Source organism: Rosa rugosa, chromosome 3, assembly GCF_958449725.1.
Source record: "Rosa rugosa chromosome 3, drRosRugo1.1, whole genome shotgun sequence".
Taxonomy (NCBI): domain Eukaryota; kingdom Viridiplantae; phylum Streptophyta; class Magnoliopsida; order Rosales; family Rosaceae; genus Rosa; species Rosa rugosa.
In genome coordinates, this window is record NC_084822.1 from 7,813,371 (window position 1) to 7,825,042 (window position 11,672).

The 11,672-nt window shown below is 36.7% G+C and overlaps 1 long non-coding RNA gene across 1 annotated transcript; it reads left to right on the forward strand.

The window, feature by feature from the left end:
* Positions 1-4,126: 4,126 nt before the first annotated feature.
* On the forward strand, positions 4,127-5,362 carry LOC133736219 (uncharacterized). Its single transcript, XR_009859461.1, has 3 exons — positions 4,127-4,267; positions 4,745-4,795; positions 5,244-5,362. It is a non-coding gene; the product is annotated as an uncharacterized LOC133736219 (long non-coding RNA).
* The last annotated feature ends 6,310 nt before the right edge of the window (positions 5,363-11,672 follow it).

Consider the following 11,672-nt stretch of genomic DNA (forward strand, 5'->3'; position numbering starts at 1 on the left):
GTCTTCAACCAAGAACAAAACAGTCAATCCGCCAATTAACCGTCCAAATACTTCGTCAAGTACCTAATCACAACGGTATCCACTTAGTAACGATTCACATTTGATTTAAATCCGAAACCCCTGTTTTGGACTAAAATCCCCAAAGTGGCGCCAATCGAGGCAAAACCACATCCGAGACCTCCCAAGGTCACCGGAACACTTCCATGATCGATGTGTCCAAACCACAAGTCGATCGGATACTCAAATCCTCACGGATCGAATAAATTCATCGATATGAAACGATAAAAATCATAACAAATTCATTCGAACTCCAAAACTTGCATATTATATATCGAAACGCTCGTATCAACGAGTAGAAGACATATAATACCAGAAACTGTCTCATACATGGACGGAACACCGCCGGAACGCCGCCACAGACGGAGGCGCACCGCCGCCGACCAAAACTCAATATTTCACAAAACTCCCAACATCAAAAAGCTTCATCTAAGCATGCTTGTGCCAACACATAACTAGCTCGAAGTCAGAAAACAACCATAAGGGATCGAAAACTACCTCACAAGCCGTGAACAGTAATCCCAACTGAGTTGATCGAGTTTTCACGTGTATCCTTCCAAACAACCACCACAGCTCGCACAAGGAGGCTGCTGCGAACTCCCCAGGCCAAGGTTGAAGCGCCGCCGACGTCGGAGTTGCGTTTTCCGGTCGGGTTGAAAAACCACGAACTCGTATCGACGCGCTCTACAACTTTCGTGAAGGAAGTTTTCCGAGAATCCCAACATATAAAAAGTCAAACTTCACACGACCTCCTAAACCGTGAAATTCAAATATTTATACGTACGAAAACCATTCCACTTCACATACAATCTACGAATAAAGCACAATAATAATTATTCGCACAACTGGCCCATTATTAATTACCAAAATTAAATAACAGAAATCCAGGTCATCACAAGATCGCTTTCTTTCCCCTTCCAACTCGCTCCGATTCTTGCCGCCGCATGAGAGAACATCACCTTCAACTTCTTTCATCAAATTGCTGCCATCAGAGTGGGTATAAAATGGTGGAGATCAAATCAAACTCGTCTCCACCACCCTCAAACCTAGTTCCTTCAGATCCTCCAAATCCCAAACCCTAACCACTGAACTTGCCATGGCTGCTTGGCCGGAGTGATGGAAGAACCGCCGGTTGTGGCGGCTGCCTTGACGGATAAGCCATGGTTTCGAAGGGCAGAAAACTTGCAGGCGGAGTCGGAAGGATTACGACTTGATCGTGAATTGTTGACTGTGGAGAAACGAATTAGATCAGAAAAGGAGCAGAGGGATTTAGATCTTGATTGAATTTGAAGAGAATAGAATTGAAGTTACCTGAAGAGAAGTGAATTGTTAACCATCGCTCCACTCTTCGGGTCTCTCTCTGTCTCTATCTGTTCAAATGGAAATTTGAACTAAAATTGGGAGTGTGTTTTTCGCAGATGTTGGTGACTTAGATGGGTTATGGTATTGGTCTTAAGAAGTGATTTTCTGAGCAAGAGGATGAACTGTAATTTTCAGCTTCAAATCGTGTCGTACTGCTTGTTATTTCTTGGAGCTGGAATGATGTTTGCACTGGCAACTTGGGAGTTCATTCTTTTAGTTAATGTTCTTATTAGAGTGTTTAAGCTATTAGTGATTACAAGTGTGATTCTGTTCTGGTTTTGATGCTCTAAAATGTTTCTGGTAAGATTTGCAGCTTTAGGCCGGGTTGAGGCTTGAGGAGGGCCTGAGGTCCAATTTGTTGGAGGAATGATTGGTGTGGAATAGAAGACCTGGCCGGAGTTGAAGTGCTGATGCTGGTGAAGTAGTCCTTGAACGGAAATTTCATGGAGTTGAAAGAAGAAGAGATACAAAAACAAAAAAAAATAAAACAAATACAAATTTTTTTTTTTTTTTAAAATAAATTAGAAAAAAAAAGTAAGTGAGGGTATAACGGACATTTTGATGCGGAAGGACTATCACGTTAGCTACTTAACGGAGTTTTTAAACAGAGACTAACGGAAAGACCTATTGGTCCAAAATTTGAGAGTATAAGGAGTAAACGTGTGAAATTAAAAGATCAGGGACTGAAGTGTTTTTTAGGTGAAAGTTCAAGGACTAAACAATATTTAACCCTAAACCTATTTACAATGTAGCTTCTCTAAAATTATACATTTATAATATAATTGTGATATTTAATATGTATGAGTAATTAACCTGTACTGTAGTAGGTTGCTAAACTAGTGTTTTTATCTCTATGTAATTATAAGTGTGTTGTATATTGATAATGTGAATGTGATTTTATTTATTTTTTATTTATGGCTGGAGCCCAGTGGGAGGCTTGACCATTATGCATTTTTCACTAATAATTAGAAAAATACAACTAGGGGGGACGTAATACCAAAACCCCGTGAATGAAAATGAATAAGTACAACACAAAAGCAATATAAAGTATTAAGAATAAGTGTTACTACGACGTGGTTCGATCCATATGGTTGAACTGCTTCAATTCAATATGGGTCTTTCTAAATGTACCCAGCAAATATCTAAGTATACCTAGCAATTCTTTTACACCTAGCAAATTTATAAAATATTAACTAGTTTCTTGTAATACCCTTTTCTTTAGTTAAACCCAGCAAACGCGTACACCCAGCAAAACTCATACAAAATACAGACCGACTTTTGCAATATACTATGTACTTTATCATCCCCGTTGCATAATCCAACATATTTGAGTCACTTTGACATCGCAGAAAAAAGACAACCTTTTTGTTTTTGTTTTTCTTGATTTCTGTGGAAATTAGGAATAACAACCATCGTAAAAACTTGCGCAGTTAAGCGGCTCAAGCCCGTCAATGCCATCAAACCCTAGCCTATAGTCTGCCTCATTGTCCACGTCGAACAAGAACCAAGAACCAAAATCCCTCCCCCCCAAATCCCAGTCTTTTTCTTCATCAAATGACAAAAAATAAAGAAGCCCATATGGGGTTTCTTGATTGTAATTGGTGACATGCACCATGTGCTTACCGCTTCCGTGAATGAAAGTATAGTGCTCTGTTCTTAGAGGGCTTTGGAAGAAGATCGATAATGATGACGACTAGCAGCAACCTGGTTGTGAAAGTTAAGTGGGAGAATTTCTTTTTTGTTTTTTTCCTTTTCTTTTGTCGAAATAACTTCATTCATGGAAATCGAAGGATACAAGAGAGAAGAACAGAACTTAAGACATGCATGACAGGCCGCAAATGCAATGAGCTATTCAGAGAAGCCACAAGTCCCACGGCTATTTCTGAATGTCTTCATACATGTAAGTTTTCTCTCTTTTCATCTCTGCTTTTGGGATATGATTTTCATGTGTTGTGCTCCATTTTTGTGTCTCTGATTTTCATCGCCAGACACTTTTGTGAAGTTTATTTTCAATTTGTTCATTGGAAAACTGCTGGGTGTTTGGTATTCTTCGTTAGAGTGTAGAGATTTGTTGGGCGTATAAGTTTGCTGGTTAATTAAATATAGGGGTATTATAGGAAAATTGGCTGGGTGTGGTTAGAAAATTTTTAAATTAATTGGGTGTAAACATTTTGCTGGGTGTATTTAGATATTTGCTGGGTACATTTAGAAAGACCCTTTAGTATCATACAATACTGCTCCCAAGTACATGAATTTTGGAAATAATTTTGGTAGCAGATAAAACCAAATAGGTTTTTTGTTGTATTCAACTTGATTGGAAAAAGAAATCAAAATTTCATATTTTCTCTATGAAAATATGAGTAAATAACTTCATTGTCAATGACAAACAAATTTCACAGAAATTTTGGAGAAATTTCGGACAAAATTTCGGTATGAATTTTTAAATATATTTTGTGTGTGTAGATATTTCAGAAATTAAGAATTTCGCAGAAATGTACGGAAAATTTTGAAAAATTTCGGGAAACTCTTGACGGAAATTTCGTTTCGGTACTTTCAAATTACGGAAATTTCGGTAGTTTCGGAAAAATTTGAAACCTTGGATCTACCCCGCATCCTCTTTGTCATGTAGTCGTGGATGAATCCCATTGCAAGATTAAACCCTCCCCTTTGTCATGTAGCACACAAGAAGCCCAATGCTATAGGTTAAAAGTTGGGATTGATGGGTAGAAAGAACTAGGTTTTGGAGGTGGCAGCAGGGGGAATACCCAACAGGTTCTCTCATTGATTTCAAGCCAGATTTTCCAGCAACCAACAGCAGAAAAGAGAGTAAAGGCTTCGAGACTCAACAGTAAGCAATATAGTGTAAAGAAATATTACCGCTTAGGGGATTAGGTGGTCTTTGAGTTGTGGTTAGTTTGTACATGTTGCTTCTGTTTCTATTTGCATTGATGCATTCTGGGCTTTGCCCACCCCCCTTGTTCAATTGATTCTTTCTTTCACCAAAAGAAAAGTCAGATGTGAGATAGCTCATTGCATATAGGCTTTAATGGAGTAATTTGTAACTTGTAAGTTTGATATAACAGTAGCACAGTATAACTTATCCCAGAAAAAAAAATCTAAACAAAAAACAATAGCAGAGTATCCCAAATGGTAGAAAAGAAAACAAATAGCATAAAGATGTTGCACTTTTTCCCAAAGCAATGGAATTATGTGAAGCAAACAATATCTTCTTTTTTGGTAGAGATAATATTATTGATTAATTCATTTTGTAGAACCTCATATATCCATTTCAGTTATTCTCACAAGTTGTGGGATATGTTGACAGGAAATTATGATGATTGAGAATGAGAAGAAGATCTCCCCTCGACACAGAATGGTAATATGACTTAACATTGTCTTGTCTATTACCTAGATGTATCTTGCCATTGATAGCAATTAGCAGGTGCCACTCTTAATGTATTACTAATGTGTAAATACCGTAGCTTTTTAATTCAAAGTTTCTACTTGCTCTTAGATTCATCAAAAGATTACTTTATAGTTTGTCCTTTTTTTTTTTTTTTTTTTTTTTTTTTTTTTAATAAAGTAGGTAGGTAAGTGATTTATGTATGACCTTACATTAATGATAGACCTTAATTAAGAGAGCAACCTTTGCTGCATATGTAGTTTCATTTTCGTTGATGCTAGTTTTTACTTGACTGCATGTTTAGTTCATATCTTTGATGCTTGTTTTTACTTGTCTTTAATGATCATATGGAATAGATTTAATGATTTATCATACTCGTCTTTTTTTTTGTTTTTTTTTTGTTTTTTTTTTTTTGTAGCAGCTAAAGAAATGTATTGAGGTGTTATGGGACTCTCTTGATGCCAAAAGAAAAGCAAAGTTGGAAAATGGGCTAGATTATGACCTTGAGAAGTTGATGATATTGACAAACTGCAACCCTAGCCTAGTGGTTTCATGGAAACAGTGAAGTCACTATCAGGTGAAAAAGTTGCTTCCATTTGTGAAATGGGATTTGGTTCCTTAATCAATTTGCAATGCACTGAGCTTAGTAGGCCATTATGTCAGCAACTTGTGGAAAGGATTGATGTAGCCAACCACACTATCAATATACATGGAAGAATGTTTCAGATAAGTAAATCAGACTTTGAGCATGTGATGGGAATTAAGGATGGAGGGCAAGAGATAGTACTGAATGAAAAACTTGAAGATGCACGTTGTGCCGAGGTCTGGAAATTATTGTGTGGGGAAGAGAAGGAGATGAGTGTCAATTATTTGAGGAAGATTATCATTGACTCAGAGAAGGCTGATGATACATTCAAAATTTGCTTTGCTCTTTATGCATTAGCCACTGTTTTGTGCCCATCAGCATCATCAAAAGTTGCTCAGAAGTTAATAATGCCCCTTATTGACCAGGCAACCATATACCACAGAAACTGGTCTACTTTATGTTTCCTTCAACTAATGGAAGGTGTTGAGGATTTCCAGAAAAAGAAGAAGCCTATGTTGATGGATCTCTACTGTTTTTGCAATTATTCTACTGTGAGTTGGTGTCTAAGAGCTAGGTTGAATCATGTTGAAAAGTGTGTGCTACCCATTGTTGCATGGGCTAATAAGGAGACAAAGCGGTTGGTTAAATGGGTTGTAAACCATGGGGGGCTTAATTGTTCACTGATTTTTTTATTACAATGAGATCTTTGCCAGAAGAGGCGAAGATATTGATGTTGGTCCAAATGTGCAAAAACAAGTAGTGAATAAGATTGAAGCTGTGAAGTCAGATGTGGGAAATATGGTTGGAGAAACTTTACAGAAGTTTGAAAAGCAAATAGAAGTAATGAAGGAGCAAATGATTCCTAATATTGTTGCTGAAGTCGCTGCTAAGTTGATGAGCAAACCAGAGGCACATGAAGTTATGAACGAAAAGGTCATAATGGAGGTTGGCGCTAATGTAGTGCATATCAATATTGAATCTGAAGGTGGAAACGATATCAAGTCCCGAGACCCTTCTGAATTGGATTCTTTGATTGTGGTTGGTACACGCATGGGAAACCCTCCCCAACCACCAGTTATTCATAGACCAGAGGTACGATGCACTTATTCTTTCCTTTATGGGTTCCATTATGCTTGTAGTGTGGCTGTGCTAGGGTTCAATGCCATTCTTTATCTGATTTTTGAAAAAGAAAAAAAAATTGATTGAATTACACTTAATACATATTGAATCTTTTGTGGTTTTGGGATGTAAAAGCATACTGATACCTGGAGAGTATTTGTCATATGATTGTATTTTTAGTTCACTTAGTGAAAATTACAATAGTTATTGTTTGAAAAATGTACTGGTCATGAACAGAATTTTAGTGTAGATGCATATCCATTTCACAACAACTTTTGTAAACCCTACTTTCAGTGCACAAAATATTATTACTTTTAGTTTAGGGTATTGGTAATTTTAGTTTAAGACATGATATCAGTATTTTCAGTGCAAGACTAATTGACACTTTCACTGCAAGACTAATTAACCTTTGAAATCACAGGTGAGATTGAATCGTGGAGAAGGGGGAAATGAGAGTCAACGGTCTGATTGTTCTCGTAGCCCACTTGGAAATTGTGGTACCGCAATGAAGAATAACTTGGCTCCCACAAAAACTCAGGCACCTGTGTGTGTCCTATTTCCCCAAAGCAACATTAATGTTGATCCAAAGTGCAAGAAGCAAAAGCCAAAGATCCCGGATGTTGGCCGATTACATGCACCAAGTGGTATCTCTGCAATGGATGAGGAAATTCTGAACTTCCTTTTCCCTGCTAGTCAGCTAACTGCTGATGAGTCCAGGTAATACATTCTTTTCCCCATATTTGATGCTGGGCATGATGGGTTTCTCATAAATCGAGGCGATATTGCATGTTTGCAACCACAAACCCCTCTACTCGATGATGTAAGTGCTGCCTTATATTTTTCTATGTTGACATTATCTGTGATTGTGACTAATCTAGAATTTTATTTTTCTATATAGGTCATTAATGTTATGGCTGATTTTGTACGAAAAACACTTTCTCTCTTGGTTTTTTCCCACCCATTTTGGTGTAAGTATTATTCATGGACGACCCTCTAGTTCATGTCTAATCATCAGCTTTTAAAGCGGAAACAATTAATTAAGTTGCTTATTATTTCAATGCTGAATAGCAATTAGCACAAAACAATGTGGGAAATTTGACTTATGACCAGTAGGTTGAGTACACAAGATCAACATGCCGCCTTGATCGATTTCAGGGGACATCAATTGGGGCTAGCAAGGTATTTGAGTAGTTCAATATTAACCTATGGTTGTTTGGAGATTATACACATGGCTTGTTATATGTGAACTATTTTGACATGACAGATCTTCATTCCCCTCCATGATGGAAACTTCAATCACTGGTTTCTTCTAATTGTAAACACCAGAAGTAGGCAAGCTGTGTTGTACGACAGCCTCCCCACTGATGAGTCCACAGAGAGTCATTGTGTCATCGCCAGGGCTGCTGTAAGCCTCTGAATTGGATATTATTGGATAGGGCTAAAGTCTGTTTAGACCCTGTACTATGTCTCTCTCATCGTTTCAGTCCCTGACATTCCAATTTAATCTGAAAAGTCCCTGAGGTCTCAATTTCCGTCTAATAGGTCCTTTCCGCGGGAAATTAGCAATTGACCTTGGGTGAAATGTCCAATATACCCCTCAGTTATTTCTTTTTTCTTTTTTTTCCTTTTTAATTTATTTTTTTTCTTTTTTTCTTTTTTCTTTTTCCTTTTTAATTTCATTTTTCCTTTTTTTATTTTTATTTTTTTCCTTTTTCCATTTTAATTTCTTTTTTCTTTTTCCTTTTTAATTTCTTTTTTTCCTTTTTTCTTTTTCTTTTTCATTTCTTTTTTGCTTTTTAATTTCTTTTTTTCCTTTTTTATTTTTCCTTTTTAATTTCTTTTTTGCTATTTCTTCTTTTTTTCTTTTTCGTTTTGCCTACTTTCTACTTCCTCAACCCACCAATCCCATTCCGATCAAACTCCATAACCCATCTGTTTCCCAATCAGTTCGGAAATTCGCCGCTAAACCACTCCCCTCTTGTTTTCACAGCCTACTTCTCTCTCTCCCACTCAAATCCCACTTTCTCTCTCCACATCAAGCCTCAATTTAGAAACTTTTCACTGAAAATTACCATTTTTTAACTTTTCACTGAAAACTACCATTTTTTCAAATTCTGAAGTTTTTGGGTGTTGCTCAAAATGGTGATTTGGATTTTGAGTTTGGTTGAAATGGTGGTTTTTGATGGCCAAGTTGACAAAAACCAGAAGTGAAGAAGAAGAATAGTGATGGAAAAGAAAAATGGCCGCTGGCGTGGAGAACAAGAATTGGGGTTTCGGGTCGATCTGGATTGGTTCGCCGACGTGGCGCTACTGATGCAGCAGAATACGATGGTCATTAAAAAGGAAAAAGAAAAAAGAAAAAAAAAAAAGGAAAAAAGAAATTAAAAAGGAAAAAAGAAAAATAAAAAAAGGAAAAAAGAAATTAAAATGGAAAAAGGAAAAAAATAAAAATAAAAGGAAAAAGAAAAAAAAAGAAATTAAAAAGGAAAAAGAAAAAAGAAACAAGAAAAAAAAGAAATTAAAAAGGAAAAAGAAAAAAGAAACAAGCAAAAAAAGAAATTAAAAAGGAAAAAGAAAAAAGAAAAAAAAAGAAATTAAAATGGAAAAAGGAAAAAAATAAAAATAAAAAAGGAAAAAGAAAAAAGAAAAAAAAGAAAAAAAAGAAATTAAAAAGGAAAAAGAAAAAAAGAAAAAAAAATAAATTAAAAAAGAAAAAAAAGAAAAAAGAAATAACTGAGGGGTATATTGGACATTTCACCCAAGGCCAATTCCTAATTTCCCGCGGTAAGGACCTATTAGACGGAAATTGAGACCTCAGGGACTTTTCAGATTAAATTGGAATGTCAGGGACTGAAACGATGAGAGAGGCATAGTACAGGGACTAAACAGACTTTAGCCCTATTGGATATTACTACTGTTGAACAATGATTTTAATCTGTTGATTGACTATATTTGTAACTTGTGGATATCAGTTGAGCCACCTTGATAGGGTCTTTGCTAACGACATCATGCATATGGAACTCGCGCATTTGGACCAGTGGTTCGAGTTCAGGCGCTTCACTCTTATCAATGGAGTCTTCAATTCGATACAAGACAACACTTGTGACTGTGGGATATATGTTATACGTCATATGCAAAATGGAGGTTCTACTTGGCGATTTGGGGTATGTAAAATTTTTTCAGTACACAAGTTACTTTGTAATAAATCTAAAGAAATTTTTTTTAGTACTACGTTATCTTAATCGCTCATCTAATTTCCAGTTCAACTTTGCTGATCAGCATGTGAAACTTGCTTTGGAATTAGTGAAGCATCCTAAAAACACAAATCAGACATATGTCTTCAATAACATACGCTGCTATTACTCGGAACACTTTCTAATAGAAAGATTCAAGATTCATGGCTTGTAAAAAAAAAATGGTATCCAATTTCCCGGTACTAAGTAAGATATAATGATGCTTTCACTATCATAATCAAGGAATATACTTCGTACTTGAAAACTATGAGTCAATGTAACCCAACAAAGAGGTCTTGGCCTGTAGCCACTGACCAGAGAGAAACCTTAATGTCATCCATGCATATTAACAACTAAATCTAGCACATAACATATCAATAACTAATCCGGACATGATCAATTATTAAAGGATCAAGTACTGTAACAATTAAATAGATAAAGAATGAACAATAAAAAGTTAATTTCATTTAACAAAAACTAATTTACAATATTGTAGTGCGTTACCAACTAATTGGTTTTGATATCAACAGATCTGTAGGAATAACATAGAAACGAGCTAAAAGAACTTACTAAACCAATTGATTCATTCAGAAGAGACTTGAGATGGAAGAATTGGCCCCAACAGTAGTGGCTAGAGGACGGGGGAAGGAGAAGTTGCATCCCAAGAAAATACACCATCACTTCGTGCAAAAGATTGCTGTTGCTGCATTATAAACCTGCAACAAAAGATAAACAGAAAGAAACTCGATCATTTCCAACACTACTTCACCACTATTCCTAAAAAATAAAGTCATAAGTACGGCATGCGGTGGGGGATTATGAAAGGGCCTGTGCTACTGTAGCATTTTCAGCAACCAAGTCAGCTGCCTTCTTGTCACATGTTCTAGAGTTATGCCCCCTCCTTTGCAATAAGAACGGTGCCTTTCGATTCTCGTAGGTTCCTTCTCGGCATTATGGTTCTCTTCCCCATGCTTTGCTTTCTTGGACGTGTGGATTACTGGGTCTCTTAATACATTTTCATGATTTTGACTATTGATGTGCAAGCTTGTTTCAGAGTGTTGAACCCTGTACTTCTCGGCCATTAGTTTCACTCTAGTGAGTTCATTCATAATGACTTTGAACTCTTCTCTAGTCAGCGACCCATCATAAGATATACTATTGCAAATTGAGTGCAAAGCCGCACACCTTCCAATCTGCATGGTTTTATCTGAACCTTGGTTCAGCGGTGCTGCATCCTTATGTTTATCTCTAGCACTCTTGGTCCATCGCTCATGGATTAACGAGTCTGGTAAGACCTCAATCTGCTTGTATTTCATCACACAAAAAATATGAGAGCAAGGAATCCCATCAGACTCAAATAACATGCAGGAGCAGATATAGTGAGGATCTCCTTGCCTCATCTTGACTTCCACATTCCATACCAAATGCGGTTGTTTATACTTCATCACATAGAACACACTTGAACTAGAAAATGAGATCATATTTGTCACAAAATAATTTTTCTCACGCTTAATCTGAATTCTAGCCACCAAATACATGTCATGGGTCAGCTTCTTAGCAAGCTTATCCTCCAATGCTTGCATGTGAGTGCCTGAGTGGTGAGGACCGGCTTTGAGTTCCTGCAATTATAATCATTCTTTATGACGTCATTCCTCATCCGACTTATTGTTCTGCCAATCCGAGGTAGAATCTCAAACATCTTTGAGTACCTCCCTATTCCAAACTTTAAGTTTTTATTCATTCCTTCACATCTTTGGGTACTTGTCATACCACCAAAGAAATGCCCAGTGGAAAAAGCTTCTACCCAATGTTCCCTTTCTTGATACATCATCTGAAGCCAATTTTCAACTCCTTCAGATGCTTCTGCCTCCTCAAATTTTTGTACCATGTTCCGCCAAGCTTATTCCCACTC